Here is a 17,750-nt window from a genome sequence, read left to right as displayed (position 1 = left end):
TCAATTTCGAGTTTGATTTTAAGGCTTCAGTTATGTTTAAGATTTTTTTTATTTCAAGCTTTTACGAGCTTCAATTCATGGTTTCGAGTTCGAGACGAACTTAAAAATTTTAGACTCGCGAACTTTCAAATTTAGTAGAGCTCCATTTTAGAGTTATTGAATCTACTCGGCTCATTTACAACCCTAAATTCGACTCAACTAAATAGGTTTCGTTATTTACTATATAATTAATTATGAATGGTATGTCTTAAATTAATATTATTGATACAACTAAACTGGAAAAATCAATAGACTTGAATTGGTTTAAATTATGAAAGTCCAACTGTGAATCATTAACCTTGAAAGTGTGAGCCAGCAAAACCAACCTGGAAAATCATTAAAAATATATTAAAAAAACAATATTATATCAAATCTCTCACAACTTACAAATTCTCGCGCTTTTAACGCCAGCAATCGTATGCACCGGTGCGTACGGTAGCATCTCATCTCACGAAAACAGAATTAAGCTCCAATAAAGGAAATGCATCTACTAATTTTAATTTATAATTTAAAACTCACTAATTAAATTTGACAATTTTGCATCGGAAAATATTTATATAAAAGTTGGAGTTGTTGTTCTTGGTGGGACCACGATTGGTTGAAGACACGACACGTGTAGTTTTCCCACATCGACAGCTCATCATGCGGGACAGAGAGGACCTCCCTTGATGTTTCCTGTCTCCGCTCTTTAAGTCTTCCTGCAGACTCGTTCACGGTTTTCCGCGTGCCACGTCGGATTTTCCTTCTCCTATGTCACGTGACTCCCGCACATCATACCCCTTTCCCTTTCAATTTTATGTTTATTGCACGAATAAATAGTTAAAAATATTAGTTGTTGTGTTTTTAGAGGTCATGAATTTAAACATTATCGATTTTAATATAGTGATTGAGTATTCATTGTTAAAATATTGAGAGTATTTAGAAATTATACTACTTTATAATTATCTTAGTTTAATTAAAAAAAATTATGTTTGCTTTGGTTCAATTTATAGGGTAAAATAGATAAGAAGCCACTCAACTCTACTAAATTTTTAAAAATATCGATTACAATTTTATGATAATTCAATAAATTTAATGATCATTTTATAATTTTTAAAAATTTAAGGTGAAAAATAAACTTTACCCTATAGTAGGAACAATTTATCACTTCTGCCCATATCATATTACCGCATCAATTTAGCGTTCAAATTGCTTAATTACATCATTCTATACCTTACCCAAAACTTAAAACATTAAATTATAAACTATAAACCTTAAACCACAACCCATTTACCTTTAAATCATAAACCTTAAACCCTAAATACTAACTTATGATTTATAGTTTAAGGTTTAAAGTTAGAGGAATAATATATATTGTTGCAATTAACAATTTTAAAGGCTAAATTAATGTGAAAATACGACAAGAGTACAAAATGATAAATTATGTATACTATAGGGGCAAAGATCATGCGCAACGGTTTATTTTAAGGGTAAAATACAAAAATGATCTCTTAATTATAGGATATTATTTTATTAAGTCAATCAACTATTAAAAGTTATAAATTGATCCTCTAATTATAGAGTGTTGTTTTTTTTAGTCTCTCGTCTATTAAAGTTACAAAATGGTCACTCGACTGTTCATTATGTACCAAACTCGTCATTTTTTTGTTAAAAAATAGATATTATTAAGAGCTGAATGTTAACCTATTAATTGTGATATGATAAAATTTGATTTTAGAGTATTAAACGACTATCATATTCAGTCATCATGTTAACGTCCAGCTTAAACAATCGTCGATTTTATAATGAAAAATGATAAGTTTGGAACATAGTAAATAGTCGATGGACTTGACAAAACAACATTATATAATCAGATGACTATTTTATAACTTTTAATAGTTGAGGGACTAAATAAAATATGACCCTATACTTGGGAGACCATTTTTATACTTTACCCTTATTTTAATTGTATTCTAATTTAAATTTCATTATATGTGATTTAGTCCCCATTCAACAATAATGATTAGTAGCACGAATCAAGCAACCTCGGTATACTAATGATTAGTAACATGAAACAAGCAATCTCAGTAGTAAAAGAATCGTTGTTATTCCTTGAGGTCCCGGATTCGAGCGTCAGGAGTGCCAAGAGTGTGAGCGTTCAATATCAAATAGTTGAGAATTATCTTTAAACAAATATTGTATTTACCTCAGATTTATAGGTAAAAAAATTGTTAGTGTGCTAGTTATTCGTAATTGTGTTATTTCTAGTTACTACTTGAACTGCAAGGTACGTCTCCTCGTTCAAACATTGATTTCAGAAGCTGGAACAAGCTGTACGCCGAAACATCTTTCCCTTCAAAGCCTCACTCCATGAACAAGCAAAAAATCAAACAAATCAATCAAGAAAAGATGGAATAATGTATTTAAGAATAAGTAATGAATATGAACGCTCTGAGCTTGTGATCAATTAAAAAGAACGAAAAACTGCCCTGTACTCGAGTTTCACGTCGGCCCGATGAAGAAAACTGCAAAACCCTCAAAGTTTCCATGGTTGTACTTATTCCATATCAATGGCTTCTATACTTTAAGCTTTGTTAGTTCAAGTTTTGTTGGCACTCACAAGTTATGAGTTGGTGTTGCTGGCATTTACCTATAATTTGCAGCAAAGCTTTCGATGATCGGTTCCCCTCCCTAGTTCTTGACAGTGGTCAGAGTGATTTCTGTTCTGAGGAGTTCTTAACCCATGTGCCAGTCTGTTAGACATCGTTTATATAACTTGGTCAGATATCTCAATATTCTCTTCCAACGCGTGGCTCAAAATTGTCAATAGAATCTGTTCGATGGAGTGGCTTCTGCTCCTCTGGAGGTTGAATAGCCGTACGCTCTTCTGATTTCGCTCCATCGTTGCCTACTTCCACTTCTATCTACTGAATAACTTTGACCATCTGTAGTTGTTCTGGATGATACTCCGGTACGTTTCTTCTGCACATTCCTCATCTCTTCTTCAAAATCGTACCTTGAGCGCTGCAAGAAGACATCATTGAAAACAAATGGAAAAAGAACAAGAAACAAGCTAATTCATTTAAGGATAGGACACATCAAATTTATTAGGAGAAAGCATGAAATGGTGATCAAAACAAGAGGACAACGGTTTCACTATTTTATTCATAAAGGAATTCCTATTAAACTATGTTACTTGGATTCGGGTGCATCATACACGAATATGTATCCGACATAGGCATATTCAACATTTTTACAAGTTTTACCTTGACAGGGTCCGAAAGTATCGCATATGCCTCTCCGATTATCTTAAATAGTCTGTCAGCATCCTTGTAGGCCTCTTCTCTTATCTGCTTCCAAAGCCTGTCATCTCCATTTTCATGTCTTATAAGGGATTGAACAGCCTACATAAATAAGTAATGACAAAAAATTGTCAGATTAGCACCAAACTTCTAAAAATATGCATCTAGAAGAAGATATAAGAAACCTTGTCCAGATGATGTCTAAGAGCAGCTCTTCGATACGCCTTCTTAATTTCCGCTGCTGACGCAGTTGGTTCGACCCCCCTGCCATTACAATTAAAATAAAAAATTGGGAAATCACAATAAGGTTATTGATCCATAATCCATAAATGGCTCTGAAAAAGCTAAGTAGACAACAAAATATAGCAGAACTTGCTACTTTTCCTCTATTATATTGTCCAACAAAGATGACTAGAAAACTTTGAACTCCCTTCTTGAACCCAGATAATGATATTTGAAAACGTTTAAAGAAAGAGCAAACAAATGAATATGCTATTAAGTCAAATAAGTGGCCTCAAGGATCCACATTCATATGAACCTCGATGCGTTCTCGACGCCAATGTAAAAAATAAATGAATAAGAAACTTACAAAATCAGATAGAAATCCAGAGGGACTTCCCTTTTGCCTTCTTTTTCAATTTCAAAAAGCCACAAATGAGCTTGTCTCAAGTCATTTGCAAAGTTCTTTGGTCTGTCGGACTTTCCGAATTGACTGGTCTTTGTTTCCATTTGATTCATGAGAAGAGAAATAAATCTTTCAATATCACTGGCTGCTTGCCCGTAGTGTCTAATCATCTGATATAAAGTGCCCCGTCTAGAAATCACCAGCAAAAATGTGAACCCACAAAGATATTACCAAAAGGAAAAAGTACCAATGGTCTTAGCAGACATTAAAATTTACATTTCTTAATTCCATAAATCACTCTCTTAAGGTAGAACTTAAGTCAGTTCAACGATACCATCCAGGCTGTCCTACAAATTAAGCTTCAGCATGTGCTTAGTAGCCAGGTTTAGATACTACGATTTTATATTTACGTGCCACGACCATTTGATTTGAGATGCTTTTTTTCCCCAATCATAAGGGAAATAAAATGGTCTTAGTTTAATCTCTCAACTCAAATTCCTCTTTTCATTTCGTCTCAACTCATATTCAAATGTATGAGCGTAAAGATAACATCAGTTTGCAGAACCTTCAAATAATTTCCATCAAGTGCTATGGCAAGGCTGCAATCAGCAATTGCATCAGTAATTTGACCCAGAGCTTTATATGCCGCAGCACGATTGCAGAAACAAATAGCCGCAAAAGGCCGGCACTCCATATTGCCAGATAAAGCAGCGGTATAATGTCCAACAGCTTCTGAGTGTCTTCCTGACTGAAATGCATTATTCCCTGCAGCCTGCAGATAAAAGAAATAACTGCATTATGATACCAAACTTTTTATTCATACACCATAAAGAAGACGGAACTTCTGACAAAAAAATCATAGTTGTAAGATGATACTAGTGTTCTAGGCACAGTTGGAACTAGTTACAAATTCCGAGTACTAGTTCCACTTCAGGATGGCAGTGGGGCATTTTGTTATCAAAATACAATTATGTTTGCCTTTTGATTATGAAAGAAAGTAAAATAGTGAAAGCAATTTCCCAATAAAAGCCGACTCGAAGTAATTTCCACCAATTTAGGTAGCAATAAAGTTTTGGAACCCTCTACAAGCACGCAAAGAAAGAATGCTTTTACCCGTTTGCATGATCAAAAGTCAATCCCACAGCCTAAAGAACAAAACCTGGCAACCACACGAACAAAAGCACAATGTTGTGCAGAACTGTGCAAAAAAGCATATCAAGGAAATACCTTATGACTCAAGAGCTCCTGGACAGTAGCAGCCGATGATTCCAAACTATTTCTTCCATCTCTGGACAGGCCCAAACTGTACAGCAAAGTTGTATTACAGTGCATAATTAATATATACAATGAGTGAAGGACTGATTTTTACCTATCGGTAGAGGATTGCAATTGCTCTTGCTTCTCCAGCAAAGCAATAGCCTCTTCAAGCTTTCCCAGATGAAAGTAAGATTAGAAGATCCTGTGACACCGCCAAATTCTAAAGGTCGAGTCCTTTGAGAAGCCAGAACTATCCAAATTGACCATTTGCCCATTGCTATCAAATGATAAGGAATTCCTTTCAGCCAAATCAAATGTCTGCTCAGACAGTTGAATTACCTCTTCATATTTGCGCAGCTGCAAGATTGCAAAAAAAAAATGTTATTAGGATTCCAAGAATTTTCCTGAGATTCAACATATGCTTAAATAAACAGTAAACTATCTATTTTCATATGCTATTTTAGACAGGTATATATGGATAAACGTACAATGAAAAGGGCTTCTGCTTTCATTTCAAGTAATTTTTCCGAGTACGAGCTTATTTTCAAGGCCTCAGAAATCAGTTCCAGTGCACTCTCGGCATCATCAGATGTTCTTCTTTGCAAAAGTTCAGCAGAGCGGTGCACGGATAAACCACCAATAGTTTATTAGTTCCTCTGAAAATAACAACAACAAGCACCTGTAACTTTTGCAGGCCATCAGAGGCTTCTAATGCAATTTTTCGGTCCACACAAATGCCCGTTTCAGATTGAAAGCACTTCCTGAAATATAGCTTTGAGTTCTCAACTTCACCAAGGGAAAGGTAGCAACTTGAAGGAAAAGATAAAAAAAGAGGCCCATGTTAGGAGAGAGACGAGCATGAATCAAACTAATCACGGAACTAGATAACAACACAGGACAACATTGACTACAAAGAGACACAGATATCCACGAAAGGAAAACATGGTTGATAATTTAACTGCTTGGAAAAGCATATTTATCACTACAAAAAAGGCAACTAAAATGAAAGGTTAAGATTCAAATAAGCATCAGAGAAGAAACTGTAAACAGTTTGAAAAAAATACTTAAAATATCCTGGTACAAAGAAGGCTTAAAAGCAAAAAAGGAATTTCTCAATCTTGAATAACTAAAATGTATAAAAGAATTTATACAGTTGAAACAGAATCACATATAAAACCAGAACTGTGGAGACTCAAATTAAAGAAAACGAAACGAATGCAGAGTCTTACTTAGCTGCTCTAAGTTGAAACCCTTGAAAAGTTGGGATCTATTGCAATGGCCATCATGCAATCTCCAAGTGCATCTTTCATTCTTCCAAGGGACATACATGTAGCTGCACGGTTGCTAAGCACAGCATCAATTCCCGAAGACAGCTTTTAGATGTCTCACTCGCAGGAATACAACTTATCCCCCGTGTATAATATTCCTCAGCTTTGGATGAATCTCCATTTGCATATGCTTGGTTTCCCCTGGTACATATAAGATGGATTTATCACTGGAAGGGAATCAAGCACAAATAGACGTCACGTTATCAAATTACAAGATGGATCAAATACAACCGATAAGAGCATATGGACTATTAATCTACTTAGAAACAATATGCTTTAAAAGAATGAAGGTAAATTATCAAAAACTAATAATAACCTTAATAGGCACTTTTCACATGATTCCTGAGCTGCAGCGCTTGCACCGGTCAAATTAGGTTCATGCTTGATCTCCGGTCCTTTGTCTGCCACAGAATTCCCTCCAACCTTGCTTTGCAAAGTAGATAAATCTGTTTTCTGGCCTTGCCCGGGAGATAAATGTACTGAAGCCCCAGGGTAAGGAGAAAACTGTACAGAGGATAATGCACATGGAATTCTCACATTTGACCTGAAATAAGGAATATCAAAATAAATTTTAGCCAAATTCTTCTTTCTGTGGTGGTGTGCTAGTGTTGATATTTGACTCTGAGCTGAAGAAGATGTAGCAAAGGTGAAGTCAAACCCACTTATATGGTCTGGATTAGAAGTGGCAGAAAAGTACATCTGGGTGTCACTATCTTGCCTCTCAATAGTTGTTCTAGAAGTAACTTCCATTTCAGCTGAGCTAAGATTAATATCACTGTTATCATGTATCTCCTCGGCTGCGGATATAAAGTTTTCAGTTTCAGCCTCATACATAGACTCTTCCTGAGGAGCTTCAGTAGCAACATCTTTATCAAAAGCATCTCCATGACCCTCCATTTGTATATCTTCATCTTTCTCCTCACCTTCATTTATAATCATATGCTGCGTTGCAGCAACCAGATCCTCGTCTATTGGATCATTTGAAACTGCTTGTTGTGAACCACTGGATGCAGATTTAACACCCAGACTGAAAGACTCATCTGACGCTACAGAAGATTCTCTGGAACATCGAGTATCAGCTAGGATTTCCTGATATGGTGAGGCATCCATTGGTGAATATGACTCAGAAGCCTCTGCATTATCCTGTGCACCAGTTTTACTGTAAACAAAGTTTGGTCCATGCCATAGTTGGACTGGTGTAGGGTGTTTCAACTTTCCTTTCCTTGTCTTGGCTGTTGTGCTTTTACCGGTTTCTTTTTTTGCACTGAATTCTAATTTTTTATTTAGGCCAAAGAACATATTTGCCTGTGAATGTGGAGTTTTGAATTCTAATTTTTTATTTAGGCCAAAGAACTCAAGCCAGAGGAACTTATACCAGGCTGGAAATGCATTGCACTTGATGAAAGTGAAGTTGGTAACGCTGTAGCTCCACCCGGTCCAATATTACTTTTTAGTTGATCAATATGAACTTTACTACTTGAATATAAACCCGGGGTTGCTGCCTGGAAAACATATTCTTTTTCAACTGAATTAACAAATCCTTCAAGCTTCTTACCCTCCAACTTTTCAGTTCGTACATCCTTTCCAAAGATTAAGAAAATACCCCATCTGTTTGACCAGTAGAATCTCCTGTTACACTCCCAATATTCAACTTCCTCTCCATATCAGTTGACAATTTTTCACTTTCCCCACCAAGATTACTTGAGCTTTCACCACTCCTGAAGGCAAATTCATCTCTCTCATTGGCATTGCTATTTGCTACCATCAGACCCCTTTAAATTCAAATTCTTATTCCTATCTTGAACTGCATCTGTCGAGCTTCCGACAGAAGAATCACTACCTTTTCTACCAGTAAATATCTTCTTACTTCCATCACTGACATCCTCGCTGCTGTTGATATTCAACTTGCTCTGCAACTCATTCAGAAGTTTTTCGCTTTCCACACCTCTTCCAACAGAACTACCTACATTTTTATCATTCTCATTACTCTGATCACTCTTAGAACCATCATGGATGTTCAACTTCCCTATATCATCCGGAAGCTTCGAAACTAAACTTTGATCATCTAAACCAAAACTCTTCACAATTCTCAAATTCCTCATTTCCTCCACAACTCCTCCCTCTAAGTTACCACTCAAATTACTCCCATCGGATGGGATATGGCAGGGAGCTCTGGAAACAGGGTGAAACGGATTGAAGCCAGGGCGTACCCGAGTTTCTAAATTGCCTGAAGATTTCAAATTACCGGAATTCAATTGCTTTCTAATTTTGACAAGCCTTGGTCTAACATGGCCGGCCGATGGCCGTTGTAAGGAAGGCGTGTTGAAGCTAAAATCGATATTATTAGGGGTCGAATTCGAAAACCCAGAACTAATGGTCTACTACAAGGGCATATATGACCTTTAAGCTTTTTAAAAAAAATAATATTATAATTCATAACATTTTATAATTAATTAAAGGTTAAAAATTATGTTATTAAAATATTATTTGTAAAATTATGTTATAGACTAAGGAATTGTTTGTTTACTTTAGAACGATTAAGCGCTGAATGATTCAGAAGCTCTATATGAATTAGCTCTGAATGTGACATGTTGTTTGATAATGACTCTGAATCATTCAGAATGTACTTCTGTGTTGAATCATTCAACACTGTTTTGTTGAATCAGTCAGCACTGAATCATTCAGAGGTGAAAAACAAACAGTCTGAATACTGAATGGTTCAACATTCAGTGCTGAATTATTCTATTCAGAGCCAAACAAACAGCCCCTAAGTATACTATTTACAACATGGATGCGAAATTAGTTTTTAATTGTAAAATTAATTTTTGATTATATGTAAGGTAAAGTATATTAAAAGTTATTTTTTTTTGTTGCAGTCTAGTTCCAAGTTTTGGCCTTGATTAATTTGGACCAACTTAAATTACACATCTAATTTTGGTAGGTGAGTCTCCCAACAAGAATTTTCTGCATATACAAAGACTCAAACCTGAGACATTACTTAAACTATATCAAGTTGCTTACCACTTAAACCAACATCGATAAACCATACTAAAAGTTGTTGAATTGTGTTTAAATAATTATTTTAAGGGTAAAGTACATAAATAATCTCCAAAATTTTAGGACGCTTACATTTTGATCATCCATTTTTTAAAACTTGTAATATAATCACCGAACTTTTAGTTCGTTTTCAGTATGATCTATGACGTTATCCTCGTTAGTTTTATCTGCATATGACATGTTCTACCATTAACCCTTCTTCGTCTTCTTCTTGACGATCCCATCGATATTTGGTTTTAAACAAGGAGGAGTAGGTAACATGTTATATCAGATAAAACTAATAGGAGTTAACGTTAATGATCATATTGAAAACGAACTAAAAATTCAATGACTATATTACATGTTTTAAATGTTGAATAACCAAAATACAAACACCCTAAAAATTTAGGGACTACTTATGTACTTTACCCTTTTATGAAATTTTTTAAAATTTAAAAATATTTATTAAATTTTGAAAGTGAAAGGAATGGGAAAGTTTTGGGCATAAAATAAGGGGGGGGGGAACAAAGTGAACGGGCAACCAGATACCATTTATATACGTTGTCAGATCCCCCCATGTGACAATGTGGCCCCTTACCCCCATAAAACAATTATCACACCACCCTAGGTTTACCTTTAATCACATGAATCAAGCACCACCTTTTTTACCCCCACCTTAAAGATACTTAACATCAGCAGTAAAAACATCAAAAAGATGATTAAAAAAGGGTCGATCCCTTTTCTTACTCATCATATCAGTATAGTAGTTATACTTCAGCATACAGATTATGACAAAAAGGAGGGTAAAAAAGGTTGGTAAAAAGAACACGAAGGGAAACAAAAAAATATTACAGTAACACATAAAAGAAATTACAACTAGAGCTAGTGTAATAATAACATCAGCGGTAAAAACATCAAAAAGATGATTAAAAAAGGGTCAATCCTTTTTGTTTATGTTTTTGCTGTGTGGTCCCAAGCAAAGAGGAAAGACCCCACTCTCAAATCAGTTCCTCCTGTCCTTTTACCTATACATTTATGTATTTTTAATTCAGTCTTAGTATGTATTGATGATGATGTTCTTGCTGCAATCTTGTCTACTTCGTTTTGGGAATGGCTTTGACTATACAGCTAGAAGATTTTTCTATTTCTCAAGTAAAATTCTTCTTCCAAATGCTTTCTGCAAGATGTTAGAAAAAGAACAGCAGTTTCAACATCATGACAATATATTAAATTTGGACAATTTTCCAGCAATCTTAGTATGTCTTACCATGGTAAAGTCGAATTTTCCTCCATTGCCGGACATGTCGAGAGCTTACATTTCGATGGCGCCTTGTCCAGAAGAAAACCTTTGTAGCCAAATGAATGATATCACTGATTAACTTCCCTTTTTCGACATCGGAATTGTAATAAAAGGAACAAGGTTAGGTTTTACCTAGGGAGTTGTAGAAAACATGATTTAAGTGAAGCCATATTGAGGCCGGAGGCGTTGGCCAGCGAAGGGATACCGTTGGAAGATGCAGTCGGCCTCCCGGTTTTGTCGTCAGCCTCTATAGAAGATGTAGTGAAGAAGGTGAGGTCATCGCCGGTTTCTTAGGTGATGCAAAAAGGTTATCGGGGAGAATATGCTCCAAGCTGTTCACGACATAAAGGCATTTATTAATAATGCCAATAAAGAAGGAATATGCCAGTCAATCGTCAAAAGACCGACCAAAGCAGATGCATTGTATAGAACCAGATTCCGGTATGTGGACATTCCATTACTTGATGTGGGTATCTATATTAAAATGCCTTGCTTTATACCTTTCGGGAAAGTCATTTTCTTCCAAGTTCACCCTCTCCTTATTAATACCATTTTCGTTTCCGTTTTTATGATTACATGAAAGATTAACTTCCTCGTGAAGCTTATCCGCATCGGTAACAGCTGTCAATTTGGAAACAGGACCAATCAGGCTACCAGCATTACCTGCAGGAAAAGCAAAAGCAAATCAAATTGAATAAAGAAGCACTAAAGTTATTTTCAAACTGTTCTCGAATCTCGATGTTGTTAATATAGTAACCTTCAGGAGTTTCTTGATCGAAGACGTCAGATGGAAAAATGCGTGCTTGATTGGTGGGAGTTCGGGAAACAGTTGGTGAAGGAATGGGAGAGCCGGTGGACAAACCATGATGGAAAGGAGACTGGTGTTGGTTTTTGAAGTCCAACATCTGCAAATTCATTAGCCTTCTTCCTTGAAGTTCGATGGCTTGCTGTAAATCGGCCTGCTCCTCCATTTTCCTTTGCAACAGCATCTCTTGAGTGTTGTAAAACATTCTTGTTCCTAAACAAGTTCGAATCGGAAGGAAAAAATGATCACAAATAAGTACTGCAATTCAACATAAATCCAAGCCTAGTCTTTCTTTTTTACACTCACCGAGATGGGGATCGAATGGCTCCCTTGAATCCACCGGGGTCGGACTTGAGCACGCCGAATACTCTCCTCTCTCCAACTGTTGTTGCTTCCTAATCCATGAAGATAGAATCATATCAATTCAAACAGTAAGCAAACATGGAAAGATTTAACAATGGAACCGAAAAAACCGAGAGCCTTTACTTCTCTTGGACTTTGCCCTTCTCCTTGTAAGGCTTAACGAGGACACAAGAATTGCAAACAAAATGTGGGTTCCCTTTAGCTAAAATGAGCTTCACCGTCTCAGGATACACAAATGTAACAAACCCAAACATCCTCTTCTGCTGGTAAGGTATCCTAACATCTTGTACAGGGCCATAAATGCTATGAAAAAAAGCACAAACAACCTTAATATTCAAAAATGGAAGCTCAAATCAGGAACAACAATTGCCGACAACAGTACAAAGTTTGTAACATTACCTGAAGTAATTTGAAACATCTTCTTCTTTGAAAGTACTGTCGGCTGGAAATGTCAGGTTAATGGAAGTATGGTAAGCAACAGAATGTAAACTGGTTTATTGATACTATGAATGTTTTTTTCAAGTACAAGATCAATGCTCTTTATATACTGCTGCTCTTAACAGCTACAACAACCACCTTAACTGAACAACTAATCAAAACTAACTTGCTAACAACCTCAGCTACCATAACCGCTTCAGCTTCAGGAAGCTTCGAACTACACTGCAATTGTACATACTGCATTAGCTGGTTTAACATGCTAACATTCCCTCTACCTTCTTCTCCTCCTTCAACAAGGTAACACACACATCTTAGCCCTAAACAATTGAAAAGATGAACAACCGAATCGAAAGTGCTGACGCTTCCTTCCGTTCACTTGAATCGAAAGTGCCGGTGCTTCCTTTCGTTCTTCTTGAATCGAAAGTGCCGATGCTTCCTTCCGTTCACTTTGAATCGAAAGTGCTGATGCTTCCTTTTTTTCTTCTTATTCACCTTCATTTCTTTCTTCTTCATCCTCTTATACAAGATTCTTTGACATTTTTTTTAAAGGACTATATTATCATACTTATTACAAAGTTGTTTCCAATGACAGCAAGAAATTGAACTCCCGGCAAACTCTAAATGTAAACAAACTACTCAAAAAACTCTTAACAATTGACCATACCATTAGCTTTCAAGATGTGATCCTGCTCCATGTTTAACGTGTAAAGGTGTAACGTCTTAACCCCATTAGCTAAAATTTTGCCGCACATTTCTGTTCCAAGGTGAATCCCATAGGCTTGGACAGCTTCATCGTTGTCCTTGATAGGCTCTAAGGCAGCAGTAATCTCATCATAAAACAATTGAGTAACAATCAGATCAGCTCCTGCATCAACCTTTCTCTTCAAGTAAACAAGATCGTTCTGATGACCGTTATCTCCCATAGCATCGGGATTAGCCTCTGGATAACCGGCAACCGTTATGCCAAAGTAGTCACCATATTTAGCTCTAATATGTTTAACCAGATCAAGGGCACAGGCGAAACCGCCTTCAACCTGGACAAACTTGTCCTGGCCATGAGGAGGAGACTGGGTTTCCTCTGGCGCAGGAGATACCATTGGCGATGGCGATCTTCGAGATCTTCTCTTCTGCATTTTTGTTCGCCATAAATTTTCAGCAGTTGAAACTGCAGCTCCAGGTGCCACTGGTTCAGGGACAAGGACAGCGTGACCAGTTCGCTTACTGTTCTTATGAGATCCGAAACACCAGTAAAAGCTCCAACAGCTTCCCCATCGTTTCTTCTGAACTGTGGTAGGCTGGACTATGGACTCGGCTGAGACGATGGCGGAGGCAGCCGTTGCCGATGGCATATTCTCCTCCTCTTCCATGCAGCAGGAAAAAAAAATCAGGACCGTTTGGCGAATGATACCATAATGGAAGTATGGTAAGCAACAGAATGTAAACTGGTTTATTGATACTATGAATGTTTTTTTCAAGTACAAGATCAATGCTCTTTATATACTGCTGCTCTTAACAGCTACAACAACCACCTTAACTGAACAACTAATCAAAACTAACTTGCTAACAACCTCAGCTACCATAACCGCTTCAGCTTCAGGAAGCTTCGAACTACACTGCAATTGTACATACTGCATTAGCTGGTTTAACATGCTAACACAGGTAAATCTGTCTAGAGCTTGGACTGGCTCCCATTTCGGGCCAGCACCGCCCGAATTTAGGAAGCTCATCTCCCATCATCAATCCTGCCGCTGCCGATCTGTGAAAAAAGAAGACAAAACCAATGGCAATGCCACGGTAATGAGTTCAAGAAAAAGATAAAAGAAATGTTATTATCAAAGAAAGATAATGGCTTCATGCATCTCGTTTCACCTATGGGTTTCGTTTTGTTGTTGCTGGAGAAGGAAATTAACACACTTGTTGTACGGAAAAGAAGCGCCGCCGGGGAGGAACGGTGAAGATGTAGCGGTTAGCTTTTGTTGTTGTTGTTGAAGAGATTTCGATCTAAGCAGCTCTTGGCACCGTTCCAACTCGGTCATGTTGGTAGCAGACTCAGCACAGTGATCTCCATGGATGAACCTACAGCTGCTACCGTTCTTACAGAACCCTCTCGCAAAGTACAAACACGGCTTCAACCCCAGCCCGGAATTCAGATCTTCAGCTCCTAAACACAGTCCCGGAACCGAAAAACTCCGCCTGTGCAACAGAGAATCAGCGTAACCGCCAGTCGGACTAGCCATTGAAGCCAAGTCGAGCCTCGGGTCGAACAACAAATCTTCAGGCTTGGAATCGTTGAGGAACGAGAGACGGTCCTGGAACTGGTGGTACTCATCGACGAATTCATTGCAGCTGCTGCTGATGTTACCGGTACTACTCCCATTAACCAAGCTGGCGTACGAAAGAGAAGGGCTTTCGAAGCCATTAGAGACATTGGAAGGGATGGACAAAGGGCTCGGCCTCGAAGAGAACGGCAAAGGAGACGACGGCGTTGAAGGCGTGGGTGGGCTCGAAATGGAGAGTCCCAGGTGGGTTTTGGCTTTGAGGATTAACGAGTGGATGAGAGCTTCAGGTCCAAAGGCTAAACGTACCATCTCTTTCTCCCCATGGCCTTGAATGAGAAGATAACCCATGATTTTCGAAGCGTTTTCAGGGTCCAAGCTTTGTATCCGATAAAACACCATCCTCGTTGCATCGTAGGACTCCATGGGAGAATCTCAAATACCAGATTTTCTTTTCTTAAAAAAACCTGAGCTGGAAATGCTAAAACTAAACCCACTCTAGAGAGAGAAAGGGGAAGAGAAAACAAAGAGGATAAGAGAGAGAAAGGAGTGGACTTTGCTTTCAAAAAGGCAATGATGGGGGGTTCAAAATTAAAATATCATATTTTTTGGTATAATTAATACAAAAGATGTACTGAGCTCGAGCTTTCAGTTTCTCTCTGAAGACCCATCACAGAAAACTTAAGTGAAAAACAAATAAAAAAGGTGGGTGTTTTTTTTGTGTTCGCAGTCTGCAAGTGATGTTTTTGATAATTCTGCAGATTTTCTCTCGCTTACTTTCTTACTTTTGATTGGAAAATAAAAGATTTGGAAATTAGAACCAAAAGTTTTGAGGCGTTTTTATCAAAATATCAATCTTAAATTTAATAATTATTTATCAGATATTCTTTCTCTAAATATTATTATTCTATCATCTTTTTGACTTAGTGATAATAAAATTTAAATCGTCATTCGTATTTTTACGGAGTTCTATTCGAGTTTACGTCACATAAAAGAAAGGTGTGCATCGTCATTCGTTCCTTCGCAAGATTATGACACACACAAAAAGCATGAATTATGATATGTGCCTTTCATTATACACATTAAATTATTGGTACTTCATTATTACCCAAGCCTAAAAACTTGAATTTTAAACACTCCCCTCAAATTGTTGGCTTTTAAAAACTTGGTTATTGTTTTTTATATATAAGACTCTTAATCTTTCAAACTCTCAAAATAACGTGTATTTCACCTATTATTTACTATGATGGATAAGTTCAGGAAATGAAACCGACTTCGTCTTCGCATCAAATCATTTTGTCAAAATATTATTCAAGAGAAACATCACTTTTGAGGAGTTGATCACTAAAATTTCAAGTAAAGTTCATGTAGAAGTACAGCGTTTGAACTCTCCAACGATGGCGATATTGCTATGATGGTTGATTCTTAGAATCAATATTCAGACGTTGATACACAGATGTATGCAACATTTGTTGAAGAGTACGCGGTTCGTGATATATCATTATGCTCTCATTATGATCTGGCTCAATATGTTGATCAAGTTGAGTAGCCCAATTTCTTCTAATTATTCCGGTAAATCCCGATAATATTTTCTTACACTTGACCATCCATTTAATGAAAAAAAAATTCATTACATACTTAACAAAATTATTTATATACGAATTCAGTATTGAAATTACCTCAACAATAGTGGGAATATCAATGAGTTTTTCACGACTGGACATAAAAAGACATGCGATACCATGCCCAAGACTGGAGAAGAATGAAACATTCTTTGATAGCATTTTTTCGACAATCAGTTGCTCGACACATTTCCCTATACATAAAGGCCAAAACTGCAGAGCCCCAACTGAGTACGCTGATAACGTGAAAATCTGTGAGGTGATGCAATCATATGCAATGAACTTGGTTGCGTGATTTGTCGGGCATCAGGATCCCTCCCATGAGATACAACATATAAGTCCGTGCATACGTTTTAACTTGTTCCTCGGAGGCGTCGCGACTCAAATGTTTAAAAGTTATATTCAACTAATTTAATGGTATTTGACTACCGTTTAAATTAGACGGGACACATTTAAGATACTCTTCACACAAGGAATAGTCACCATCAGCTACTCCAGAAATCACATCCCCATCTACTGGAAGCCCAAATTGTATGGAAACATTATCTAGCATAATAGTACACTATCCACATGGAAGATGAAATATGTGTGTCTATGATCTCTACCTCTCAACCAGTGCAGAAATAAGATTGGATTTAAGGTTACATTGTCCTTCATATTTCGTTACGTAACCGAATCCTACCTTAGGTAAATACATCCAAACACGAGTAGATATCTCGAACTTAAAATTACGAATGAATTAATCTAATATACGATATTTCTCCTAATTCAATAAATAGTATACAAATTAAAATATAAACTAATACTAAAAAATTAAATAAATAAAACATTCACAATAATTAAAATAATAACACAATTTAAAGTTGTTATCGTATCGATAAAATGCATCGAGATATGTTTTTCATCTAAACGTAGCAAACCATCTTTCATTTTATAACTGTAAAAAATAATAAATAATAATAAATAATAATACAATAAAATTTAATAAAATAATAAAATAATAAACAATTATAATATAATATAAAAATAATAAAATTTAATAAAACAATAAAATAATAAACAATTAGAATATACTATAAAAATATTTTACCTTCTTAATATAAAGATTGATCATAGAGATAATGAGAGAATTTGAGATTTGATTGTGGGTTGAGGGTTGTGTTAAGTGTAGTATCTATAGGAAAAGGGGAGAAGAGCAAGTCGAGTGATAATCAATGTGAAAGACGGACAGTTGTGGAATTAAAGAAAAGACGCGAATTATAATCTTTTCCTTTCTTACGTGTCACAACCCCACGAAAGTACGGATGACAATCCACGCTTTATTATCACTTTATCCTAAATAGTACTAAATCGATAATATTTAAAGAGAATATAACTGAA

At 36.5% G+C, this 17,750-nt stretch overlaps 2 pseudogenes; both read right to left on the bottom strand.

Annotated features, from left to right (window-relative positions):
• Nucleotides 1-2,744: 2,744 nt before the first annotated feature.
• On the bottom strand, nucleotides 2,745-9,848 carry LOC120164791 (annotated as a pseudogene).
• A 669-nt stretch (nucleotides 9,849-10,517) lies between these two features.
• Nucleotides 10,518-15,546, bottom strand: LOC120164700 (annotated as a pseudogene).
• Between the last annotated feature and the right edge of the window lie 2,204 nt (nucleotides 15,547-17,750).

This window comes from Hibiscus syriacus, unplaced genomic scaffold, assembly GCF_006381635.1.
Source record: "Hibiscus syriacus cultivar Baekdansim isolate YM2019G1 unplaced genomic scaffold, ASM638163v2 tig00111542_pilon, whole genome shotgun sequence".
Classification (NCBI taxonomy): domain Eukaryota; kingdom Viridiplantae; phylum Streptophyta; class Magnoliopsida; order Malvales; family Malvaceae; genus Hibiscus; species Hibiscus syriacus.
The sequence above is the reverse complement of the archived record's forward strand: the minus strand, read 5'-3'. Positions and strand labels throughout refer to the sequence as shown.